The 27615-nt window shown below is 34.8% G+C and overlaps 1 protein-coding gene across 2 annotated transcripts in view; it reads right to left on the bottom strand.

The window, feature by feature from the left end:
- Positions 1 to 27615, bottom strand: part of LOC134252051 (serine-protein kinase ATM-like) — a 294279-nt gene that overhangs the window by 136700 nt on the left and 129964 nt on the right. The gene's annotated exons all lie outside the window — the stretch shown is intronic.

Here is a 27615-nt window from a genome sequence, read left to right as displayed (position 1 = left end):
AATAATTTTAAAAGACAAAATTTCTGTCATTTCTAATGATCAGTTGAAAATTAAATGATGGAATTACCATTTCTAATTATAAACACAGTGTTTTACTCTGATGCATTGAACAAGGGAAAAGTCAGTACACCTTGACTACATCTGGTCTCATTTCACTATGGGTTACATTCTATAGGGAGAGAACTTAAATGATCTTTCAATTTTTCAAAGAAAAAATATATTTTATCTATATAATCAATAAAGCCCCACCCTGTTACCAGAACTCCTGACCAAGGGGCCATGGCATTCACAATTTTGGGGCATCTATGCTTATCATAACTATGTACTAAGAAATAATATTCAATACCCAGGAGCAGAGAAGAAGATTTTTAAAGAATTTATGCATTTTCACTATATAATCAATAGAGCCCCATGCATCCTAACACCAGAACCCCTCACCCAGGGGCCATGAAATTCACAATTTTGGAATAGGCAGGCTTGTTCAACGTTAACTATGTACATAATTAGTTTATTTAATACCCAGAAGCAGAGAAGAAGACTTTCAAAGAAATAATGCATTTATATACTGTAAATCACTTTTTATTTGCGAGAACTTTATTTTTGCGTAATTATCTGAGACAGTGAATTCGCGAAAATTTCAAGCAAAATTTGCGCCAAGCAAAAACCTCCCTTGACGAAGAATTTTGACATTTTTCAGTTTTTTATTGATTCTTGTAGAGTTTTTCTTTCTCTTTCATTTGATGTATAACATGACATATATTTCTGTGTATAAATGTGTAAAATATCGCATGAAAAAGATGGAATATTTACTTTGAAGTATGGTGTACGCGTGTGTGACTTCAGGGATTTTCATAACGTAAAATCGTAAAATAACGTGAAGCTATATAATAATTTGATGATATTTGTATTTTCAAACTTTTGATTTGATTTCCTTAAAAATATCAATAATAAAGATTTTTCATCGTACTAACACTGTGGCAGACCACGTGATACGCGATTGATTAGTTCCACGGAAAAATGGCGGTTTGAAGTTCCACATCGAGGGAAATTTGAACAGTAAGTAATACTTTCCTCTATGTTTTTCACCATCTAACCCTCGCCAAAGTATAACTATTTTCACAATAGATACGGTGTTAATCCAGTAATGTCGGAGTTTTGAGCGTATAGCGAGAACATTCGTGCACAATCTCCGAATCAGCCAAAGTTGCTCGGGATTGTTTCCACAGACTTAATGTCTTTTACAATTCATTAGCAATTTATTAGGAATTCAATGCGTTTTACATAGTACCAAGATAATAACTTTATCACCAGTGACGTGGAGATACTCACCATATCTTGATATTTAGTGTATGTTACGAAAAACTACTCAAAATGTTGTTTCATGAGAAATGATCAGTAACCACGATACAAAATATAACGATCAGTCCCACGATCAGAATTAAATATTGGTAAGAATTCTGCAATTTCAGATGCAAAATTACAGATAAAGAATTCCAATCTTTGTATTTTGAAGCACAAGATGGATACAAGACTTTGTAAATATTGTGGGAAAGTGTTCCATAGTAGGTCCGCGGTCTACGACCATGAGAAGGGACATGAGGGGAAGGCGCCCTACATGTGTTGTGGAAAGAAATTCTATAGCAGAGCTAATCTGAAAAGACACAGGTAACTATATATTTTATTAGACATTTTTTTAGAAATTAAATCTTTAACTTTTACAACTACCGCAGGTGGTGGTGGTGGTTGGGGGAGGGGGGGGGGGGGGGGGGGGGAAGGTGAATGTCCTTAAACGAGAGGCTAATATTAAAATATTAACTAAATGTATATTTCTCTAGTACTATTCCTGTAAGTGTAAAATATGTACAACGCTCTGAAAATGACATTTTTATTGTCTGTGTCCATAATGGCATTTCGTAATACTTCATTGAAGAAAAATAGGGCTCTTCTCGATCTATTTCCGCCTATTCCATACAGGTTTTCTTTTCATCTTTACAGATGTTCGGTGCATGGCGAAGAAAAATAATTTACATGTGATCTATGTGGGAAAAAGTTTGCTATTAAAGCAGATTTGAATCGTCACATAAGAAACCACGAGGAACCCCAGTTCAAATGTGAAATTTGTGGACCGTCGTCAAGAAAAAAACAAGCACATCTGGATCACATGACTACTCACACAGAGGAAAAAAATCATAGATGTCCTTGTGGTAGATCGTTTAGGCATCAAACAAACTTATATAGACACAAAAGAATGTGTAAATCAAAGCAACAATTCACAATATATTTGGCCATTGCATCTTTTTTTTTATATTTGGTAGCTCCTGACCATCAACTTCTTCATTAAAGGAAATGGAGATTTGACCTCACAGCAATACTTGCAAATGTTCTTGTTATTGTACATGTGAAATATCAAACCTTTTTTAAAATAAATCACTGATTTACTTAAAGTTTATATCAATTTATTGTAGACTCATACTTTATATGAACATAGGCAACATGTAATTACAATAACCCCATTTTTGCAGTTGGCAAGATTTTTTATTGATTACAGCGTTCCTTTTCCCATCTAACACCCAGCGACCCCTTCTGTAACGAATTTCTCTCCGTGATTACTGTCCAAGTCTTACGCCTTCCACATACACGTTTCCGTTGCTGTGTATCAAAAGGATGATATATCTGAAATTGGAATAAAATTCAGATAAAAATAAAAAAAAGTTATAGTTAACTAAACCAAGATAGTTTTTATTATATATGTAGGGAAAATATTACAACCGTTTTAATTATACTATTTCGCTATCTGGGAAAAAATGTGGATATTTACCCCGTAAAATTAAATATGAATAGAGTTTTTAATTATTTTTTAAATCGCTGCTCTTATGATCAAGACATATCAAAGAATGAATATGGATATTGACTTGTATAGCAACTGATGTGGATATCAACATTATCATTGCAACGAGTCATTTCACTGAAAGAATCTGTAATAAAATAGAGACATACTTGAAATTGATATCTATTGGCATTTCATGTATATCCTTTCTACTGGAGACATGGATGCTTTCCTGATCTACAGAGTCAGTACCGTCAACCAAATGGTAAACTGTGGATCGCTTAATCAATCAGTGAACATATATCAATATTCTTTATGTTCATTATACATTGTGAATTTCATTTTGTGACTGAAGAGAAAACGATATAGCATTTCCAAGTAATGCAATGTCGCATTTTGTTTAGATCTCACGATAGGAAAATGTTGCCACGCATGGTCAAAGAAGTATTAGAAACAAATATCATTTCGTTGCTATTTTTTGAAAAATTTGAAAAATCGAGATTTTCTTAAATCTTGAATCAGTGAACATATATCAATATTCTTTATGTTCATTATACATTGTGAATTTCATTTTGTGACTGAAGAGAAAACGATATAGCATTTCCAAGTAATGCAATGTCTTACGTAAAACATTTTGTTTAGATCTCAAGAAAATATTCTTTAATTAATCAAAATATGAGGGAACACAGTCATTAAATACTAGTAGTTTGATTATCACTTGTAAGTGTTATATTCCTTTTTTGACCATACCTTTCAGGGTCTAATCTGTCGTATTTGGACTTGTTCGATTGTATATTTCCGATGAATTGGCCAAACTGAAATATCATATTTTGTTCTTGGTATATGTTTCACACACATTTCATCCTATAATTGCTTTTTATTTTTACATGTTGATTTTATAAAATTCAATGAATATTTTTTTTTACCTTTGTTACCATAGTAACGTATGTAATAGTTGATTTACCAACATGTTCATCATGCATTTGGTTCAACTTTTGGAAACAGTCACTGAATTGTTTGCTTTGCCGCAAATGTTAACTGTGGGGCTCTAAACATGTTAAAAAATGCCATTTTCCGAACTTTAAGACTGTTGCCATGGTAACTATAAAACATAGCCCAATTTTTGCATTTCATTTAGGTCAATGACTTTTAGAGAAAATTCTGAAATGCGTGCTCAGCTCCATATAATAATGCTAAATGCCCTGACATTATAAGTGTTAACCTTCGTGACAAAAAGAATACAACCATGCTTTTGCATCTATACTAGAAAGTATTGCTTCCCATAGCTGACATGGCCATCCCCCAATGTACATAGTGGGTGGAGGAAATTCGTTAAATTGAACATGGTTTAAGAGACGCCTTCTCAAATTCATCCTCATATTGTGCCTTTCTGTTGAGTTAATCCCAGGATCATCTTCTGACTGCCACCACATGCGCACGTCACAACAAAGATCGGCACTTGCAATATCCCCATGTAATCTCATAACTGATTCTACTTGTTCTGAAAAATGTGTTACAGCCATAGACACTGACATTGGGTCTACTATTTCCTGTATTATAACTGGTGTCAAGAGAGTTTTACCAGAACGGGCAACTTTCATCCAACTGTCATTGGTCAAATTTTCTATTCCTCCTTTACAGGTCTTGCTTCTAGTTCTAGTAAGCAGATGTGTGGAGTCGATGCATCGCACTTCAAATTGTTTCCTGACAGGACTAAACTCGGGTTTATAGAACCAAGCATAATCATTTCCTTCTACAGTGACATTCCTGACTTCAGACTCCCAGCTATTAATCTTCTCAGGCCAAATCATCTCTGCATAAATAATGTTAAGGAAAAATTTTGGAATTTTTGAAACTGTAGCAGCAGAGAGCTCAGATAGAGATTTGACCTTTTTGGCACGTGTTTTGCTCTTTGGATTGACGGAGCCATTGGATAACTGAAGGTTTGTCTCTAAACCAAAAAGTTTGGCAAGGTCTTGTAATTTCACAGATTTGGCAACTGATTCTTTGATTTTGCAGGATTTTGTCTTCTTCATATACCGTATAACTGCACGCAGCTCTACATCAAGGAAACGATTAAGCTTCTCTGCTGATGAGAAGTACTCAAGAAGTTGAACAGGGGTGACGCTGTTCCACTTTTCTTTTTTATTGCAGTCCTTTGTCGTTTTGAAAAGGTTAAGTATACATTCCATATCTTGAATTTCAAAAGCAAGCTTTGAACTAACACCTTGTGATGGCCTTCCTCTGTCTTGAGGACATACTTCACATTGGCTTTCTTCTCGATTTCCATTCAAAGCGACGTGACTGGTTTCTTCTGATGTATCATCTTGACATCTTGCTAGCTCTATGGCCCATTCTTCTTCAGCTATATTACTTGCAAACACGTCCATCTCTAAACCCTCGCTGATAGCTGTCATATTTAAGACACTATCACCAATGTTTTGTACTTCCTTCACTGCGTCAGGGATGACATCAGCTAGAGTTGAACTTGTGGTCTTTATTGATTCCTTTTCTTTCTTCTTGAAGTTATATTGCTTCTTATTAATTGGATTTTGCAGGAGTTTAATGCCTCCATTTGATAGTTCAATCACTTTTCTGCTTTTGCCATTTTCTATGTCATCCTGGCCTTTGAATTGCATGATACATGTAAAATCTTTGTTCATTTGCTTGAATTTAGCTATGATGTCATTTTTCCTCTTCTGTTCTACTTCTTTCCAAACATCTTTTTGCAATTGCAAAACTGTCAATGGATGTCTATCTTTTGAGCATGTTACAAGCCCGTGCCATTGCCCATCGAAAGACTGACAAGGAATATGAATTCCTTGAGTGTGACATTTTGTATGTACCTCTTCTACAATCAAGCGTAGGTTTTCAGTGCTTAAACTGTAGCCTTTTGGGAACCAGCAAACTGGCGCACTTCTAACCTGATTCTTTTCCCAGCCTCTGTCAAGTCCTGCTACCAAAAAGACCATAGCTTCGGATGCTCGTTCTCGTTTGAGTTCATATTGGTTTTTCATCAGATTCTTGATGTCCTTTAATAGTTCTTGTACTTTTCTCAGCTCGAGTGGATTTGAATTGTAAATGTTATTTTCACTGTCTGAAACAAATGACGAGGAAAGTCTTGCAACGAGACAAATGTCCTTGCTTTTGTTTGAGATCTCTAATTTTAATAGCCTTTGTTCTTCGTTTAACTTAGTTGGCTTCTTTTCATTGTCATAAAACAATTGTTTTGATACATTCAATGCTTTCTCATAAAGGCTATCATCTCGCCCCACCATGAATACATTTGTTTCTTGGGGTGTCCAACTTACAAATACTAAGTAGTCGACTTCTAATGCCTGAATTTCGCAAAGGCATTGTAACAGATATCGCGGCGGGAATTGAGAATGCACTTTATTGACAGGACATTTGATCTCCACTGCTGTTTTAGTTGAACTAAGGGACGTGTCCTCTCTCAAACTGCCGTCTGGTGAAACTACCGTATTTGGCCGAGTATAATACGCATTGATGTAAAATACGCACCCCCCTTTTTGAGTCTGAAACTGGGGAAAAAAACGCAGTTCGGATGTATTATACGCAACAGAAAAATTTACAAAGGGATGTTCTGAACTTTGAAAATCGCGGTTATTTGTTACGAAAATCAGCGCCAGGATTAAGTGTCTAAAATTTACTGAATACACTTTTTTAAAAATACACACTTTATAACTTCTCTTAATCCTGACATTCCATATCGCGGCAATCTGGAGAAAATTATTTATTCATTTATTTCAACAAAGTACAAGATTACATTGCGTAAAAGTATTAACAGATTTTTTTAAAGAATAGTTACGGTGATTTTGAAATAATGCGTCGCCATATTCTTAGATGAAATAATTTTATTTCAACAAAGCAAGAGATATTGTCGAAAGTTTTATCAGTTGTCATATTTAATTTTGGTTCTAGATAATCATGCTGAAAATTATCTGACAATATTTTAACAGGAAACGAAATTGAAACATCAAAGTATTTATTTCTTTAAGAAGACTACGATTTTCCTCTTCTAAATCTTCGCGGATATCTTATTTTCTAAATGATACCACTTTTATTAAAAGTTTTAGCATAATTTATTTTTCATTTGTCAACTCTCAATTATTTAAACAAGAGGCCGATAAGTATAAGATAAGGTAAAATTACATTTAACAAGTGTTTAATTATTTAAAGTGCCGTAATCAACACATGCTCACACATACGAAAGGTCATAAACCGACCCCCCTTTTTAACAAAGAAAATAATCAAAGCAATTAACATGGCAGTAAATAATCAGTGCTGTAACTGTAAAAACATTGCTTTGGAGTCGGTAGACATTTAATTGCCTGGAGGGGTGTTGATAGGTAATTATCATTTGACAAGCGCACGTGTGTCACAACATTGGCTTCCTTTCATTGGGACGTATGGAGGGGTGTTAAATATTGTTGCAGATTATCAATGAGTTATTTTAAACCTAAAATTAATATTTATTTTATTGTATTTCATTAAAAAATTATTTATTACTTTGTCTGGCAGATAAGGTGCATGTGCACTATCATTACGGAAACACGTGACATAAGCATGAGTTAACGTCTAAAAATAACATCGGTAATGGCCGCCTCCTCGGAGACAAGCAACATGCAGCTCAAATTACTTTTAACTTACTTTTTCATGTTATTTTGGTATCAAAAGATTGTGAAAGTGACATTTTTAAGAAGCATACCTTCCAACAATAACTTTCCGAAGTTTAAAATATGGCAATAAACAAAAGAAATTGCATATGTCTCTAGGTAATACTACGGTATGTACGTATGATAGCCGTGTTTCACCTGAAAGAAAAACTTGTCAAAATCCCATTGTGATGTAAAATACGCATCCCTTTCTCACAGTAATTTATTTTAGGAAAAAAGTGCGTATTGTATTCCCCGAAATACAGTACCATAAATGGCTTTTCATCTTGCTTAATGACAACACATCCCTCCTCGTAAAATGTCAAATTTGGAAAGAATACAGGCAATACTTTTCCAACGATAGTTGCAACTGCATTTTCTTCGTTTTCCGTGTCATGTTGCATGGCAAGTCTTACAATTTCTGAGGGTTCTTTTTTATCAAAGTGGTCTTGAAGTCTACCTAATCCATCGCATCCTGTTGCAGAGTACATTGTACTTCCTGTTACTTTAACACTTTTCCTAATTTTAAACCATTCGTCAGATCGTTGTTTGATGAATCTTGTATTTTCAGATTCTCTTGTCCCATCGATGCATACGTAAAGATCATTTTGTGATAAATTAACTTTCATTCCCTCAACAAAGTGACTACCGTTGATAAACGCCACAGTAAATGCAATCCTATTTGTAATGTTTGTGGCAAGTTCTAAGTAGCAGTCAATGTCATGGATGAAAGCAATTATAGCACTTATTGCGTATACATACTTTCCTTTTCTCCAATCACAGTCCCCTCCCCTTTCGATCAGCTTTGCTTTTGCGTATTCTTTCTTATTCTTTATTTCTCTTATCTGAAACATGTCATTTGAAGTAGATGATATTTTACACCATCAGTAAAAAGTTCTTTAAATTTCCTTTCCTTGACTCGTTTAGATCTTTCAAATCGCCTTCATATGGTCTTAGTTCTTCTATAACGTCATCAACTTCTTTTAAACGCTTTTCCAATGTTCTCTTTTTGTCACTTAACGTCTCATTCATTTCAAATCCGAGTAAATCAACATCGCCTGAATCTTCTAGTAAGCCTTGTTTTATTTTCTTGCCATCAAAAGTAAGACAAGCGGACTTCTGAAAGAGATTTTCACTTAGAGCAAATATGATATCATCATAGATGCCGGGCTTCCTCTCACCTTGAACCCCATAGGGGTCAAAGCCTCTCAGTGCACTCAGATCTGGTACTGCAAAATTCACAAATTCTCCTTCATTCTTGTATCCACTCATGAAATGAACAAATTTTGCTCCAAACAGTCTCCAACCAAGCTTCCAAAACTTTTTCGTTTCTTCAGAATATCTCATATTGCAAGTATTCCCACAGGAAAACCACTTCACAACTTCAGCCCAGAGTAGTAATGAAATATTTTGTGGTGGAAATTTCTGGTTATTTACAAAGTCTAAAGAAATTGACCATAGTTTCGTCCATGTTACCACAATTTGAGAGATTTTCCATCACTGAAGGCACAAGCTTGATGAGCTCCTCCGTAAGGGTTTCCTCCTTTTCGTTTTCTTTGCTCTCTGTGAAATTGCTGATAGGCAAGAAAACATCTTCATCAACCCATGGTCTGTTTTCGTTAATAGACGCATAACTAAACAAAACACGGGCCGAATTTCTTTTTCCACGCTTTGCAAGAGGGGAGGTTAGCCATTTTGATCTGGATACAGCTGATTTTGGTGTAAACAGAGACTTTGAAAATTTACACTTTATACTACTAGTACTTCTGAATGGTGAATTGTGTTTTTGGGTGCTGTTTGATACTCCATGTGTCTCTTTATTGACACGAGAAGTTATTCCGGAGTTAAGAAGAGGTGATTTTAAAGCGGAAATATAAATGTTTTTTTCTTTTGTGGAAGGCCGCCATTTTCTTTTAGGTCTGTTCAGTGATAAATTTGATTTCTTCCTCATGTCAATGTCTATAAGAAAAAAACATAAATGTCACTTTAAGTATTAAGATAACTTCGATCGTGGGACTGATCATTATATTTTGTATCGTTGTCACTGATCATTTCTCATGAAACAACATTTTGAGTAGTTTTTCGTAACATACACTAAATATCAAGATATGGTGAGTATCTCCACATCACTGGTGATAAAGTTATTATCTTGGTACTATGTAAAACGCATTGAATTCCTAATAAATTGCTAATGAATTGTAAAAGACATTAAGTCCGTGGAAACAATCCCGAGCAACTTTGGCTGATTCGGAGATTGTGCACAAATGTTCTCGCTATACGCTCAAAACTCCGACATTATTGGATTAACACCGTATCTATTGTGAAAATAGTTATACTTTGGCGAGGGTTAGATGGTGAAAAACATAGAGGAAAGTATTACTTACTGTTCAAATTTCCCTCGATGTGGAACTTCAAACCGCCATTTTTCCGTGGAACTAATCAATCGAGTATCACGTGGTCTGCCACAGTGACTAATAAAATTATATATTCTAAACTATATCTTTGAAAAAATGAAAAGAGGGGGGGGGGAATGATTGACAAGGGAAAAAGAAAAAATTCAAATAAAAAATCTTCTCTTTCTCTAAAAGATATTCCAATTTATGGCTTTTTTAATGCAAGAAAATGGCAGAAATCTACATCACTGCAACAGTAAAAGGAAATAATCAACATTTAGATGAAAAAATCCTATTGTGGTAGTAAAAACTATACATGCACCACATCTTCCTACGAGCTTGGGCTAGCAGGTTAACCTTTAAGCTCATTTGGTAGAGCACTGGACTGTCAAGCCAGAGGCCCTGGGTTCAACCCCAATTAAGCAAAGGCACTTAATTGTCTCTGTTACACTAAAAAAGTAGTTATCTTAAAAAAGTTTGAGACAGCCCCTACCACCCCCTCCCCCGGGTATCAAAAGTGTATACAATACACAGTATAAAGAGAAAGTTTTGTCATAGTCTACGTATTAAGTACCTAAATTTTTAAAGAGTGCGACAGGTTTTTTTTACCTAACGGATGCCACATTTCTTTTACCACGTTTACTATATGTATTTACATGTTTTAGCACCGAATGTTTAAAAACGGGAAAAAAGTATGCAGAATTACGCCCTCATCTCTGAAGACTTTTTGGGTTATTGATAAGATATTCTGCATCCAGGAATAAACTGTATTTGTCTCTTGTAGAAGAGTTCGATCCTTTTCTTCTTTGGATGTCATTATGAAATCGGTCTTTAATTCACATGAGGAACTTGTAAGTTGTCAAACTTGTTTCCAATCCTTTTGTATATCTCAATAAATGCGTGTTCAAATCAAAACAATTAAGATTAGATGCATCAAATTTAAAGTGTTAAATTAGAGTTTAAACCATTATTTCTTGTTAATCTTTAAACATTTTATTAATTTTTCCTGGTCCTCAGTTTCCTATTTTATATTCATGTTTGAATTATTGAAAAGAAATATGTTAAGAATTTTTTCGTAACTAAATGCGTTAGCATACTTTTCAGTGAATCAGAATATAACACCCACCCCATCCAATAAATATAATTTAAAATATGATTTGAAAAAAAAAATCTGCAATTTATATGCAAGTATGAAGTTGATCATGAATTGATTTTGACTGATCATTGTATACTAACCGAATAACAAACCACAATACAGCAATATACATGAATCCAACAAGTAACACACTCAACAACTTCAGTTACATTCATTTCTAGACATGCATGTAAGGTCAAACCTAAACTTTACCGTTACCTTCCTGAGAAAGTGCATTCACACATTATGATTTATTTTAATCATATTAAATATTAGTTGCAACAGAGAGTAAGAGAACGGGTAAAACATTCTTAATATTCTACCATTATCGTAAACGAGGGGGGGCGGGGGGAGGCTATGTCTCGGCTATGGACATTCATGCTTAATTAATTACCTGAACTAATTAAACAAAAACCAGAAGTCTCTGTTGAGACTGTAGCTCTACTGGTTTATACTTAAAGCAAAGGAAGAGAAAAGTAGCAGTTGGGACTTGAGACTTTAAAACAGCGATAAGTAAAAAAAAATATCCTTGCCACTCATCAAAATAAAAACCTATGCACAGAATTATGTATTTTAGTGTAGTCTACTTGTGTGCCAAGTTATACTGAAATCGGACCAAAAGTGTAGGAGGAGTAGCATTTTGAAAGAACTTCACAGAAATTTCTATTTTTAGTATCCACGGCAACACCGTTCATCGAAATCAAAAACTGATGCATAGAATTATGTATCTTAGTTTAGTCTACAAGTGTGCCAAGTTATACTGAAATCGGACCAAAACTGTAGGAGGAGTAGCATTTTGAAAGAATTTCACAGAAATTTCTATTTTTAGTATCCACGACAACACCGTTCATCGAAATCAAAAACCGATGCACAGAATTATGTATCTTAGTGTAGTCTACTTGTGTGCCACGTTATATTGAAATTGGACAAAAAATGTAGGAGGAGTAGCATTTTGAAAGAATTTCATAGAATTTTTCCATTTTTAGTAACCATGGAAACATCGTTCATCGAAATCAAAAACCGATGCACAGAATTATGTATCTTAGTGTAGTCTACTTGTGTGCCAAGTTATACTGAAATTGGATCAAAACTGTAGGAGGAGTAGCATTTTAAAAGAATTTCACAGAAATTTCTATTTTTAGTAACCATGGCAACATCATTCATCGAAATCAAAAACCGATGCACAGAATTATGTATCTTAGTGTAGTCTACTTGTGTTCCAAGTTATACTGAAATTGGATCAAAACTGTAGGAGGAGTAGCATTTTAAAAAAATTTCATAGAAATTTCTATTTTTAGTAACCACGGCAACACCGTTCATCGAAATCAAAAACTGATGCATAGAATTATGTATCTTAGTGTAGTCTACTTGTGTGCCAAGTTATATTGAAATCAGACCAAAACTGTAGGAGGAGTAGCATTTTGAAAGACTTTCACAGAAATTTCTATTTTTAGTAATCACGGCAACACTGTTCATCGAAATCAAAAACCGATGCACAGAATTATGTATCTTAGTGTAGTCTACTTGTGTGCCAAGTTATATTGAAATTGGACCAAAACTGTAGGAGGAGTAGCATTTTGAAAAATTGTTTACAGACAGACAGACAGACAGCTAGACAGACGGACGGACAGACAGACGGACGGACGACGGACGCATTACTATCGCATAAGCTCTTCTGGTCTCTGACCAGTAGAGCTAACAAGGCACACATGTACAATCGTAAGTTGTAACTTTTGTTATTTAAAAAAAAATAATTAGTTGATGTAATTTATACAATCATACGGTTTTTTTTTTTTATTAAATAATTAAGAAAGCTCTTTAAATAGGTTTATGTTCGATAAATCCTTCATTTTAAAACATAGATCGTTTTGATAATTCTTGTGTTTTTTTTTCATATTTTGTGCAGATTTCTACTGTACTAGTTTTGCTAATTTTGCACAAAACTCCCCATAGATATACATGTATGTACATGTAGGCATGTACAGTGCAACTTTGCAGGAAAAAATTATTGAAATTGTTTTAGTTTGTTACATGTATATATTAAATTACGTGTAACTGGAGCAAACTTTAATAATTTGAAATGCACGAACATATTCATTATGTTCCCCAAACGAAGTTGGGGAAGACATTGTTTTTACTCCGTTTCTTATTAAGGTCTTCCGTCTTCACGGAAGACCTTATAGTGATTCTACTGTTTCTTATTAAGGTCTTTCGTCTTCAGCGGAAGACCTTCTTGTTATTCGTTTGTTTCTTTTCCACTGTTTTTCTTATTATTTTTTTTCTCACCGATTTTGTGCACACGATTTCTCAAAAACGGCTCGTTAGATTTTTATGAAACTTTCAGGTCTGATAGAACATATTAAAAACTTGATGCATTTTTTTTCATTTTGATGACGTCACTTCCGGTTCGAAGATTTTCGCAATTTTGTGATTATTAAGGGTCATTTTGTCCGTCGCTCTTCTTAACCAGAAGTCTCTGTCGAGACTGTAGCTCTACTGGTTTGTACTTATCAAAAACCATTGCACTATTTTATGTATCTTTGTGTAGTCTACTTGTGTGCCAACTTATTTTGAAATCAGACAAAAACTGTAGAAGGAGTAGCGTTTTTAAGGAATTCCACAGAAAATTCTATTTTGAGTAACCATAGCAATACCGTTCATCGAAATCAAAAACCGATGCACTATTCTATGTATCTTAGTGTAGTCTACTTGTGTGCCAAGTTATATTGAAATCAGACCAAAACTGTAGAAGGAGTAGCGTTTCAAAGGGATTTCACAGAAAATCCTATTTTTAGTAACCATGGCAACACCGTTCATCGAAATCAAAAAACGATGCACTATTCTATGTATCTTAGTGTAGTCTACTTGTGTACCAAGTTATACTGAAATCAGACAAAAACTGTAGAAGGAGTAGCGTTTTTAAGGAATTCTACAGAAAATTCTATTTTTAGTAACCATGGCAACACCGTTTATCGAAATTAAAAACGGATGCACTATTCTATGTACCTTAGTATAGTCTACTTGTCTGCCAAGTTATATTGAAATCAGACAAAAACTGTAGAGGGAGTAGCGTTTTTAAGGAATTGTACAGAAAATTCTACTTTTAGTAACCATGGCAACACCGTTCATCGAAATCAAAAACCAATGCACTATTCTATGTATCATAATGTAGTCTACTTGTGTGCCAAGTTATATTGAAATCAGACCAAAACTGTAGAAGGAGTAGCGTTTTAAAGGAATTTCACAGAAAATTCTATTTTTAGTAACCATGGCAACACCGTTCATCGAAATCAAAAACCGATGCACTATTCTATGTATCTAAGTGTAGTCTACTTGTGTACCAAGTTATACTGAAATCAGACAAAAACTGTAGAAGGAGTAGCGTTTTGAAGGAATTTCACAGAAAATTCTATTTTTAGTAACCATGGCAACACCGTTCACCGAAATCAAAAATCGATGCACTATTCTATGTATCTTAGTGTAGTCTACTTGTGTGCCAAGTTATACTGAAATCAGACCAAAACTGTAGAAGGAGTAGCGTTTTAAAGGAATTTCACAGAAAATTCTATTTTTAGTAACCATGACAACACCGTTCATCGAAATCAAAAACCGATATACGGAATTATGTATCTCAGTGTAGTCTACTTGTGTGCTAAGTTATACTGAAATCAGACCAAAACTGTAGAAGGAGTAGCGTTTTAAAGGAATTTCACAGAAAATTCTATTTTTAGTAACCATGGCAACACCTTTCATCGAAATCAAAAATCGATGCACTATTCCATGTATCTTAGTGTAGTCTACTTGTGTGCCAAGTTATACTGAAATCAGACCAAAACTGTAGAAGGAGTAGCGTTTTAAAGGAATTTCACAGAAAATTCTATTTTTAGTAACCATGGCAACACAGTTCATTGAAATCAAAAATCAATGCACTATTCTACGTATCTTAGTGTAGTCTACTTGTGTGCCAAGTTATACTGAAATCAGACAAAAACTGTAGAAGGAGTAGCGTTTTTTAGGAATTTCACAGAAAATTCTATTTTTAGTAACCATGGCAACACCGTTCATTGAAATCAAAAACCGATGCACTATTCTATGTATCTTAGTGTAGTCTACTTTTGTGCCAAGTTATACTGAAATCAAACTAAAATTGTAGGAGGAGTAGCGTTTTGAAAAATTGTTTACAGACGGACAGACAGACAGACGGACGGACGCCGGACGTATTACTATCGCATAAGCTCTTCTGGTCTCTGACCAGTAGAGCTAAAAACCGCTCATCACAGGAAGATGAAACCTTGTCTGGAAGATAGAGCAACAAATGTAGATTTGCATTGTGTTGTTAACTTTCACCGGAAATACCGCACGTTAACGCTCGGTATGGTCTGAAAAAAAGGCATATTGAGCGTTTCAAAATTTCCAACACTTTTTCTATTGTATCGTTTTACTTGTAAATATTTTGTTAAAACTTATAGAACAAAAGTTGTGAAAAATTCTAAGATCTTTCAAACGATATCTAGAAAAAAGGACTGACTCCTAAAATTAGGGATCTAGAGGGGCCAAAAGTTTTTACTTGATATCTCGAAAAGTATTGAGAATTTGTAATGCTTCAAAGAAGCAAAGTTGTTCAAAATGACAAGCTTAATCTACCTGAGTCGTCAAAATACGTCCGGCGTTGTCACTTCCGGCCAAACCGGAAGTAGTCAAAAACGGGTATTTTTGCCGTTCTTGTCAAGTTTTTTGGGTAACATATGTCTCTGGGGGCATAAAAATTAATTTTCCGTCCCGTCGTCGTCACTTCCGGTTAAACCGGAAGTAGTAAAAATTGCTTATTTTTGCATTAATTAACATAGCTTTAGAGGATTCAAACCATTTCTAGGCGTTATTTCTCATTTTTGTTGAAAATGAAAGCTACTTCCAGTCAAGCAGGACGGAAGACCTACTCGTTGCTTTGCAACGAGCTTTGCTCTAGTTAAGGTCTTCCGTCTTCAGCGGAAGACCTTCTTGTTATTCGTTTGTTTCTTTTCCACTGTTTTTCTTATTATTTTTTTTCTTACCGATTTTGTGCACGCGATATCTCAAAAACGGCTCGTTAGATTTTTATGAAACTTTCAGGTCTGATAGAACATGAAAAAAACTTGATGAGTTTTTTTTTATTTTGATGACGTCACTTCCGGTTCGAAGATTTTCGCAATTTTGTGATTTTTAAGGGTCATTTTGTCCGTCGCTGTTCTTAAAAATCGCTCATCACAGGAAGATGAAACCTTTTCTGGAAATTAGAGCAACAAATGTAGATTTGCATTGTGTTGTTAACTTTCACCGGAAGTACTGCACGTTATCGCTCGGTATGGTCTGAAAAAAGTCATATTGAGCGTTTCAAAATTTCTTACACTTTTTCTACTATATCGTTTTACTTGTAATTATTTTGTTAAAACATATAGAACAAAAATTGTGAAAAATTCTGAGATCTTTCAAATGATATCTCGAAAAAAGGTCTGACCCCTAAAATTAGGGATCTAGAGGGGCCAAAAGTTTTTACTTGATATCTCGAAAAGTATTGGGAATTTGTAATACTTCAAAGAAGCAAAGTTGTTCAAAATGTCAAGCTTAATCTATCAGGTTCGTCAAAATACGTCCAACGTCGTCACTTCCGGTCAAACCGGAAGTAGTCAAAAAACGCGTATTTATACATTTCTTGACAAGTTTTTGGGTAGCATGTGTCTCTGGGAACATAAAAATTAATTTTTCGTCCGTCGTCGTCACTTCCGGTCAAACCGGAAGTAGCCAAAAATAGCTCATTTTTGCATTAATTGACATAGCTTTAGAGGAGTCTAACCATTTCTAGGCGTTATTTCTCAATTTTGTTAAAAATGAAAGCTACTTCCGGTCAAACAGGACGGAAGACCTACTCGTTGCTTTGCAACGAGCTTTGCTCTAGTTATTATTATTATTCTTTTTTCTCCTTACCGATTTTGTGCAGAAGATTTCTCGGAGATGGCTCGATCGATTTGATTCAAATTTTCGGTGTTGATGTGGTTCTATCTGAAGTTTGTATCGGCGCTTCGATTTTGAAAAATTCACTTCCGGTCGGAAGTTATCGCCCTTTGATCAAAATTTAGAGGACCTCCATGTCTGTGATGGAACTCAAAAACGGGTCAAGCTAGAAAGCTGAAATTTTCAGGGATGGTAGAGGACATGTTGCCATATTGCACCTGGGTCAGGATATTTTCTGGAAGTGCCTAGTATGGAAGCTCGGTAGGGGTCAAAATTTAGGACACGAATCATGACCGATTTTTTGAGACATTTCGCATCATATCTTTTAAAGCATAATTATTTTGTTAAGACATACTGAACATCATTTGTGCAGAACATCAAGATCTTTCATATTATACCAAGAAAAAAGTGCTGACTCATCACAATAAGGGCAAAAAGGGGACAAAAGTCTTTAATCGATAACTCTAAAACAATCAATATTTTGGTATATATTATTGAACCAAAAATGTTAATCTCAACAATCTACAACTATATATAATGATTTTTATGCCGTATGATACATAATTAGGGGCCACAAGGGGCCAGAATGATAAATCTTTGACGCTTTATATCTCGAAAGGGAGAAATATTTTAATAAGCAATATTGAACAAAAGATGTTCAAAATAATGTTTTGAACAATATGCAACCTTTCATTTTTTGCTAAACGTCCCCATTAAAGAGTTGAAGGGTTGGCCCCTAAATATTTCTTTTGCTAATAGCTCAAAAATGAAAAAGAATTTCTGAACAGTTGTTGAACAAAAAATGTTCAAAATCTTAAGAGCTTTAAGATGAGATCCCGAAAAAGGGGCTGGGCACTCGAATTAGGGGCTAAGAGGGGCCAAAAGTCTTCAATCGATAACTCTTTATCAGTTAATATTTTGTAATACATTACTGAAGCAAAGATGTTCATCTCAACCATCTACAACTATATATTATGTTTTGAATGTTGTATGGTACATAATTAGGGGCCACAAGGGGCCAGAATGATAAATCTTTGACGCTTTATATCTCGAAAGGGAGAAATATTTTGATAAGCAATATTGAACAAAAGATGTTCAAAATAATGTTTTAAACAATATGCAACCTTTCATCTTTTGCTAAACGTCCCCATTAAGGAGTTGAAGGGTTGGCCCCTAAATATTTCTTTTGCTAATAGTTTCAAAACGAAAAAGAATTTCTGAACAGTTGTTGAACAAAAAGTTATCAAAATCCTTAGAGCTTTAAGACGATATGAATAAAAAGGGCCGATTCCTAAAATTAGGGGCCGTTAGGGGCCAAAAGCCGATTTTTTAAGTCTTTAATGTTCAATGTCTTTTTACAGATTGTGGAAAATCATTATTTTAGAATGAAAATCTCAATCAAAATCTTATCTCATCTCATCAAGAATTGGACGGAAGACCCACTCGTTGCTCGCAACGAGATCGTATCAAGTTTCTTATTATTATTCTTTATTTTTTGGACAAAATTTTGTGAAGAAGATTTCTCGTAAACTATTCGGTGGATTTCAATGAAATTTTCAGGAATTATAGCTCGTAATATGAATTTTATATAAAATTCCGTTTGTTGGAAAATTCGGTACCAGTGCCAAGTTATGGGCAATTTTCTGATTTTAAAATGCATTTTTGTCTTCGAATGTTCTCGAGAATGGCTCAGTATATTCACTGGAGACTTGTTAGAGAAGATAGACCATGAGTTATAGATGTGCAATTTTGCCTTCGTTTGCATCGTCAATACTTCCGGTCGCCACAGGAAGTGAATTTAAAAAGTGCTGTTTTTCAATATTTTTTGTTTCTCAATAGTTTTCTTTGATATAATAAATGTTGATGTAGACCCTACTGGAAAGGCCTAATATATAATTTATTTTCGTATTGATCAATCCACACACTAGATATTCGCATTCAAAAATCTGAAGCGGTTCCAAGATGGCGGGGTGTCTCCGTAAACTCCGCCATTCAGCAAGTCAGGTTCTAGAAGGTCAACTGAGCGTTTGGTTGAACGGAACTTCTACCAAAAAGATTCATGAAATGTAAAGGATTTGTTGGATTGTCACGTCTCAATTACGTTGCATTACTATTTCGAATTATAGTTTTAATTTGATGTTTTTACAAGTGGAAATACGATAAATACAATCTTTTGTTTTGCATCAAGGAAAACTTATCCTAAACCATAGCTACATGTGTATAAGTAATAGCTTTTCAAGAAACTTGCCTGACTCAAACAATCACTATGTTTAGTAAGTATAACTTGACTCATGTTTATTTTCCACGGAGGCGTTTGACATATTAAATGAATAGAAAGTCAAAAATTAAGAAAAACCAAAGATTGTTTATTAAGATGACATGAATATTCTTGTAATAAATGCAAGTTATTGAACACAAAAGGTATTAGATTCCTTGACTGTCTGAGGGTGTGAGATTTTCTTTTTCAGCGAAACATTCTAGCATTTTCATGAATGTGTTACCAATCGGAAGAGTCTACTTTGGGGGTAAACAGGATACAAAAATTGTGGAAAATCTTGCAAAATTCACTCATAACCTTTTCTGCGAAATAATGTATCGTGACACAACTTTAGTAGTAAACAAATGGTCTTATATAGAAATCAACAGAAGTACAGAAATAGATAACATTGGCATGACTGATAAGGAGTTGCATGGAATAAAAAGTTGAATACATATCGAAAAGAAGAAAGTAAGCAGTATCATTTGTTCAACAGTAATAGATCACCTCTCCTAAAAATTACTGTTTAACTCAAGTTACAATTTACGATGTGATCTTCTTGTGCAAAATCTGGCTAGCTAGCACTTATTTTATAATTCCAAACTGAAAGTAAAAAAGATTAATTTGTTTTGAAATTGAAGAAGGCAATCTTGTGATATGATATTTAAATCTGAAGCGGGTTTGCAATGGTGTAATTGGTAAAGTGCTATGGATTTTGACGCTGGCGACCCTGGTTCAATCCCCCGTATGTTCGATTTTTGAATAACTTTTTTTCAGTTTAATTTTTTTTTTTCGGAATCGGACGGAAGACCACTCGTTGCTCGCAATGAGTTTCATATCTAGTTATTATTATTATTTTTCATTTTTATTTTTTTGACCTTTTCAAATCGCGTTTTCTCGAAAACTACTCAATGAATTTCAGCCAAATTTTCAGAAATTATGTGTTCTGCCATGCCATTTTGAAATATAACAAGAGGCCCATGGGCCACATCGCTCACCTGAGTAACTTGGGTGATGCAAATCTTTACCAGATTCTCCCTCTTGCTATACCTATCATGCCCAACAACCCCCTTCCCTTTTTTATTTTAAAACTTTAGAATCTACACTACCCAAGGATGCTTCCACATAAGTTGCAGCTTTCCTGGCCCTGTGGTTCTTGAGAAGAAGGTTTTTAAAGATTTGTTCTATATTTTTCTATGTAAAACTTGGAATTCCCTATTGTGGCCCCGCCCTACCCCCAGGGGTCATGATTTTTACAATTTAATATCTACACTACCAAAGGATGCTTCCATATAAGTATCAGCTTTCCTGGCCCAGTGGTTCTTGAGAAGAAGATTTTTAAAGATTTGTTCTATATATATTTCTATGTAAAACTTGGATTCCCTATTGTGGCCCGCCCTACCCCTGGGGTCACTATTTTAACAATTTAATATCTACACTACCCAAGGATGCTTCCACATAAGTTTCAGCTTTCCTGGCCCAGTGGTTCTTGAGAAGAAGATTTTTAAAGATTTGTTCTATATGTTTCTATGTAAAACTTGGATTCCCTATTGTGGCCCTGCCCTTCCCCGGGGGGTCATGATTTTAAAAATTTAATATCTACACTACCAAAGGATGCTTCCACATAAGTTTCAGCATTCCTGGCCCAGTGGTTCTTGAGAGGAAGATTTTTCAAGATTTGTTCTATATAATTCTATGTAAAACTTGGATTCCCTATTGTGGCCCCACCCTACCCCTGGGGGTCATGATTTTAATAATTTAATATCTACACTACCCAAGGATGCTTCCACATGTTTCAGCTTCCCTGGCCCAGTGGTTTATAAGAAGAAGATTTTTAAAGATTTGTTCTATATATTTCTATGTAAAACTTGGATTCCCTATTGTGGCCCGCCCTACCCCCGGGGGTCATGATTTTAACAATTTAATATGTACACTACCCAAAGATGCTTCCACATAAGTTTCAGCTTTCCTGGCCCAGTGGTTCTTGAGAAGAAGATTTTTAAAGACTTGTTCTATATATTTCTATGTAAAACTTGGATTCCCTATTGTGGCCCCGCCCTATCCCCAGAGGTCATGATTTTAACAATTTAATATCTACACTAACCAAGGATGCTTCCACGTAAGTTTCAGCTTTCCTGGCCCAGTGGTTCTTGATAAGAAGATTTTTTAGTGACCCCACCCTATTTTTGTCTTTTCTTGATTATCTCCCCTTGTAAGGGGACTTGGCCCTTCATTTTAACAATTTAAACTCCCCTTTACCCAAGGATGCTTTGTACCAAGTTTGGTCAAAATTGGCCCAGTGGTTCTTGAGAAGAAGTCGAAAATGTGAAAAGTTTACAGACGGACGGACGGACAGACAGACAGACAGACGGACAGACGGACGGACGACGGACAAAATGTGATCAGAAAAGCTCACTTGAGCCTTCGGCTCAGGTGAGCTAAAAAGAATTTGGAAAAATTCACTTCCGGTCAGGAATTATTGCAAATTTTCATCTTTTCCACTAAAAATCTATTCCGTGAATGTTCTCAGAAACTATAAAAAGTAGGATTCTCAAACTTTCAGATATGATAGAGGTTGGTTTGAAGATGTGTGATAAGAACATTTCGTGTGTCATCGCCACTTCCGGTCGTCACAGGAAGTGATTTAAAAAGGGCAATTTTTTAAACTTTTTTGTTTTTTGATATTTTTCATTGATATTAAAAAGATTAATAGAGCCTTATTTGAGAATGACAAATATGTAATTTGAATTAGAATCAAAAATACCAACCTCAAGATATTCGCATTTAAAAATTTGATGCGGTGGTCCCCAATGGCGTAATGGTTAGCGCACTGGATTTTCACGCTGGCGACCTGGGTTCCATCCCCCATATGTCCGAAATTTTTTTTATCACTTTTTCATTTCGATTTTACATTTTTCTTTCAGAATCGGACGGAAGACCTCTCGTTGCTCGCAGTGAGTTTCTTTTCTAGTTATTATTAAGGTCTTCCGTCTTCAGCGGAAGACCTTCTTGTTATTCTTAGGTTTCTTTTTCACTTTTATTATTATTATTGTTTTTTTTTCTTACCGATTTTGTGCACGCGATTTCTCGAAAACGGCTCGATGGATTTCCATGAAACTTTCAGGACTTATGTAACATCACTTGAACCTTATGCGTTTTTTTCTGTTTTGATGACGTCACTTCCGGTCCGGAGTTATCAGCACAAAATTGATTTTTTTAAGGGTCAGTTTGTCCGCACGATTTCTCCTAAACGACTTTAGATAGACACGTGATACTTTCAGGTCTAGTAGACCTATGTCTGTAGATTTGTGGAATGTATTTTATTTTTACCGGAAGTGCTGCACGTCGGCGCTCGGTAGGGCCCGAAAATAAGCCTATCGCGAATTTCAAAATTTTTAGCACTTTTTCTACGATATCTTTTTACCTGTAAATATTTTGTTAAAACATATAGAACAAAAGAAGTGTAGAATTTAAGTTCTTCCAAATGATATCTCGGAAAAAGGGCTGGCCCCTAAAATTAGGGGTCTACAGGGGCCAAAAGTTTTTCCTTTATATCTCAAAAAGTATTGAGAATTTGTAATACATCCATGAAGCAAAGTTGTTCAAAATGTCAAGCTTAATCTAATGGAGTCGTCAAAATACGTCCGTCGACGTCATTTCCGGCCAAACCGGAAGTAGTCGAAAAACGCTTATTTTTACCTTTCTTGAAAAGTTTTTGGGTAACATCTGTCACTGGGAGCATAAAAATTAATTTTATGTCCGTCGTCAACACTTCTGGTCACACGGGAAGTAGCATAAACTTCCGGTCAAACAGGACGGAAGACCTACTCGTTGCTTTGCAATGAGCTTTGCTCTAGTTATTATTATTATTACTGCAAAAGCACAAATATTCGTGGGGGATTAAATTTCATTTATTTCTTTGTTTACAATATTCAACGAAATTAAATCCCACACGAAATTTTATTTGACTATATACTGAATAGGGTTACTTTTAAAACAACGAAGTTGAATGCCCACGAAACTATTTTTGAAGACAAAACAACGAAATTTTATGCCCACGAAAATTTGTGCTTCTACAGTATTATTATGTTCCCCAAACGAAGTTGGGGAACATATTGTTTTTACTCTGTTTCTTATAAAGGTCTTCCGTTTCCAACGGAAGACCTTATTGTTTTCGTTCGGTTTCTTTTTCCCTATTATTATTATTTTTCTTCTTACCGATTTTTGTGCAAGCGAGTTCTCGGAAACGGCTTGGTCGATTTTCACGAAACTTTCAGATCTGATAGATATTGGTCTGAACCTTATTGGAAATTTTTTATAAGTACGTCGTCACTTCCGGTCGTGAGATATGGACGATTTACTGATTTTAAGAGGGTCAGCTTGTCCGGGCAATCACTAAAAAACGAATGAAGATATTGACTTGAAATTTTCAGTGAAGGTAGAGGAAGGATTGCTAAATTGCTTTTTTGAGTCTATATCTTTCCAGCGCAAAAGGCGTTGAAGCTCGCCTGAGCTCATTATAATTATAATATTTCTGACCATCAAATTTTGTGCACGTGATTTCTCAAAGACTACTGCGTGGATTTTTATGAAATTTGCAGGAACAATGTGTTGCTATCTGCAGTTACTATATCCTGGAGATTTTTTGGAAATTCCATTCTGGTGCCAAGTTACGGACAGTTTTCTGATTTTAAATTGACATTTTGTTCATGGATAATCTAAAGAACGGTTAAAGATATCACTGTGGAACTTTAAGGGATTAAAGATCGTGATAAGAACTATCGAAGACGCGATCTTTTGTACGTCGTCTATACTTCCTGTCGTAACGACATGCAAAGAAAAAAAGTCGAATTTTTCAACTTTTTTGTTTTTCAATATTTTCAAATCATATTAGTATGGTTGATAGAAACCTTTCTCATTAGGCTGAATATATAATTTGTTTGTAAATTGATGAATTCGAACTCGAGATATTAACATTCAAAAGTCTGAAGCGTGATCTTAATGGCGGCGGTCTCTGTCAATTCCGACATTTCGCAATAGGAGTTTACAGAAGCAGCTGAGCGTTTGCTTGAACGAAAGTAACATAAGGAACAATGAAATGTGTAGGGATACTTGGATTGTCACGTTGTAGGTTCGTTGCAATTCGGTGTCAAACTACATTTATTATCCAAGGTCTACTTACAAGTCTTCTTAAATTGGTTTTGGTTGTTTCTCAAAGTAGAAATAGAAAAGAATTAATGTGCAAACGAAGTACAATATCTATATCTTTTGTTTTGCATAACGGTAACAAATAGCTTAAATCATAGTTAAAATTAATAGTTTTTCAAGAATGTAGTAAGTAAAAAACGTGACCACTGTTTTCCCATGCACACTTGTGTCATATTAAATCAATAGAAAGGACAACTGTTACAATAAGAAAATATTTTATTTTTAAAGATAACAATTTTTCAAAGACCGTTTAATTGACCTATATAAACATTTTATTTTCTCAATGCAAGTTATTAAAGATAGTAGAATCTTATTTCTTGACCCTCGTAGGGCGATCGAGGCATTTTTTTCGGTGAAACATACCACCTTTTTCATGAAAGTGTAAGTAATCGGCATAGTAAACTTTCGTGATTGAAAATTGAAAAATTACCAATTAATAGCTGTTTCGCTGCTTTAGTGTTATTTGCCTATATACGATATGTTACATGTGTGTGTTATACTTTCCACACCTCAAAATTTAGGCGATAAGAACGCTCTTTTGTTATTTGATTGAAGCTATCTCACCTATTTAAATGAACATTCCAAGAGAAATTCGCTAAGATTTACTCGTTGCGTTTGGCGCGAAATTATGAATAGTGACCCTTCTTTCATAATTCCAAGACAGATTAACTGTTGCAGAATTATATGTACATACAAGTGAAGTAAGAGTAGTTGTTCAATAGCGTAATCGATAAGCGTATTGGATTTTCACGCTAGTGACCCGTTTCAATTCCCAATGTGTCCAAAATATGTTTAATCCATTTTCAGCTCGATTTTATAGGTTATTTTTCGGAATCGGACGGAAGACCTACTCGTTGCTCGCAACGAGATCGTTTCTAGTTATTATTATTATTATTTTTCTTCTTCCTGGGAAAACTTTGTCCACGAATGATCTTGTAAACTACACATCCGACTTAGGTGAAACCTTTTTAGGGTTAGTAGGGATGTTATGTAGATTTGCCGAACGAAGGTCATTTTGCGCGCACGTGCTTGCAAGAGCGAGCACGTGCAACACGTGAAATGACCAATATAATGTTTATTGCCGTAACTTTTCTATTTTTTGATGAAATGTTTTGAAACTCATAATGTAAGGATATATTAGGATTATAGACAAGATGACATGGTCAATATAGCAAGATCTCACGCGCATGCACGTGCGCTTAGCTCTGATTGGCTGAAACTAAAGCCTCTATATCTTTCTTGTTTAACGTCGTAATCATTTGAAATTTTGAACTTAGTCACACATTGTGAAGATCTACAGCATGATATATAAGAATTTTCATGAAAGCACGTTCATGCGCATGCGTGTGTGCTTGCAAGAGCGCGCACGTGCAACATGTGAAATTACCAATATAATGGATGAAGCAATAACTTTTCTATTTCTTAATGAAACTCACAATGCATGGATATATTAGTAGTATAGACAAGAAGACATGGTCAAAATAGCAAGATCTTACGCGCATGCACGTGCGCTTCGCTCTGATTGGCTGAAACTAAAGTCTCAATATCTTTCTTGTTTTACGTCATAATCCTTTGAAATTTTGAACATAGTCATACATTATGAAGATCTACAGCATGATATATAAGAATTATATCATGAAAGCACGTCAATCCACGTGTGCTGCAATCTGATTGGCTGAAACTTTAAATGCCTATAACTTTCTTGTTTCTCAACAAAACAGGATGAAATTTAGAATATGAATAGGTATAATAAATTTCTACATGATACTGCTATCACAATTGAATACAAGGACGTGCCTGCATGCAATTGCGCACGCGCACTGCATAAAATGAACAATATATTTGAAAACGGTAAAATTTATATTTTTATTACTTGTTATTGATTCTTGGAATATAAAGATATGTTAATGGTTTAGACAACATGCCATAATAACCTTGCATGTGCATGCACGTGCGTTTGCTTGCAATACGTTAAATGACAAAAAGTTGATATCATTGTAGCTTTTAAAATTCTTTTGAGAAATCCTGCGATACTGCGCATATATACTAAAAAAAAGTTCAAAAGGAAATTGTCACAAAAAGGGTTTTTCTTAGATTTTGTGCACGGAGCAGATTTTTATGAAACTTTCAGGTCTGATAGAACATAAAAAAAATCTCGATACCCTTTTTTTTATTTTGATGACATCACTTCCGGTTCAGAGATTTTCGCAGTTTTGTGATTTTTAAGGGTCAGTTTGTCCGTCGCTCTTCTTAAAAACCGTTCATCACAGGGAGATGAAACCTTTTCAGAAAGGTAGAGCAACTTATGTAGATTTGCATTGTGTTGTTAACTTTCACCGGAAGTACTGCACGTTAACGCTCGGTATGGACTGAAAGAAGTCATATTGAGCGTTTCAAAATTTTTAACACTTTTTCTATCATATCATTTTACTTGTAAATATTTTGTTAAAACGAATATAACAAAAGTTGTGAAGAATTCTGACTTTCAATTTTGTAATACGTCAAAGAAGCAAAGTTGTTCAAAATGTCAAGCTTTGTGTCGTCAAAATACGTCCGGCGTCGTCAGTTATTTTTCTTCTTCCTGGGAAAATCTTTTCCGCAAGTGATCTTGTAAACTACATATTTGACTAAGGTGAAACCTTTTTAGGGTCACTAGGCATGTTAAAATGTCAAGCTTAATGCATTTGTGAGCATAAAAATTAATTTTTGTGTAACCTATGTGTAGATTTGCCGAACGAAGGTCATTTTGCGCGCACGTGCTTGCAACACGTGAAATGACCAATATAATGAATATACCCGTAACTTTTTGAATTTTTGATGAAATGTTTTGAAACTCATAATATAAGGATATATTAGTAGCATAGACAAGATGACATGGTCAAAAATAGCAAGATCTCACGCGCATGCACTTGCGCTTTGCTCTGATTGGATGAAACTAAAGTCTCAATATCTTTCTTGTATTTTAATAAAATCCTTTGAAATGTTTAACATAGTCATACATTAGGGAGATCTACAGCATGATATATAAGAATTATCATGAAAGCATGTGCATACACGTGTGCTTGCAAGAGCACGCACGTGCAACACCAGAAATGTCCAATATAATTGATATAGACGTAACTATTTAAATT

This window comes from Saccostrea cucullata, unplaced genomic scaffold, assembly GCF_032062105.1.
Source record: "Saccostrea cucullata isolate Sc308-1 unplaced genomic scaffold, CSIRO_AGI_Scuc_v1 ctg1, whole genome shotgun sequence".
In the NCBI taxonomy this organism is placed as follows: domain Eukaryota; kingdom Metazoa; phylum Mollusca; class Bivalvia; order Ostreida; family Ostreidae; genus Saccostrea; species Saccostrea cuccullata.
Note: the sequence above shows the minus strand (reverse complement) of the source record. Positions and strands in the feature narration are given on the sequence as shown.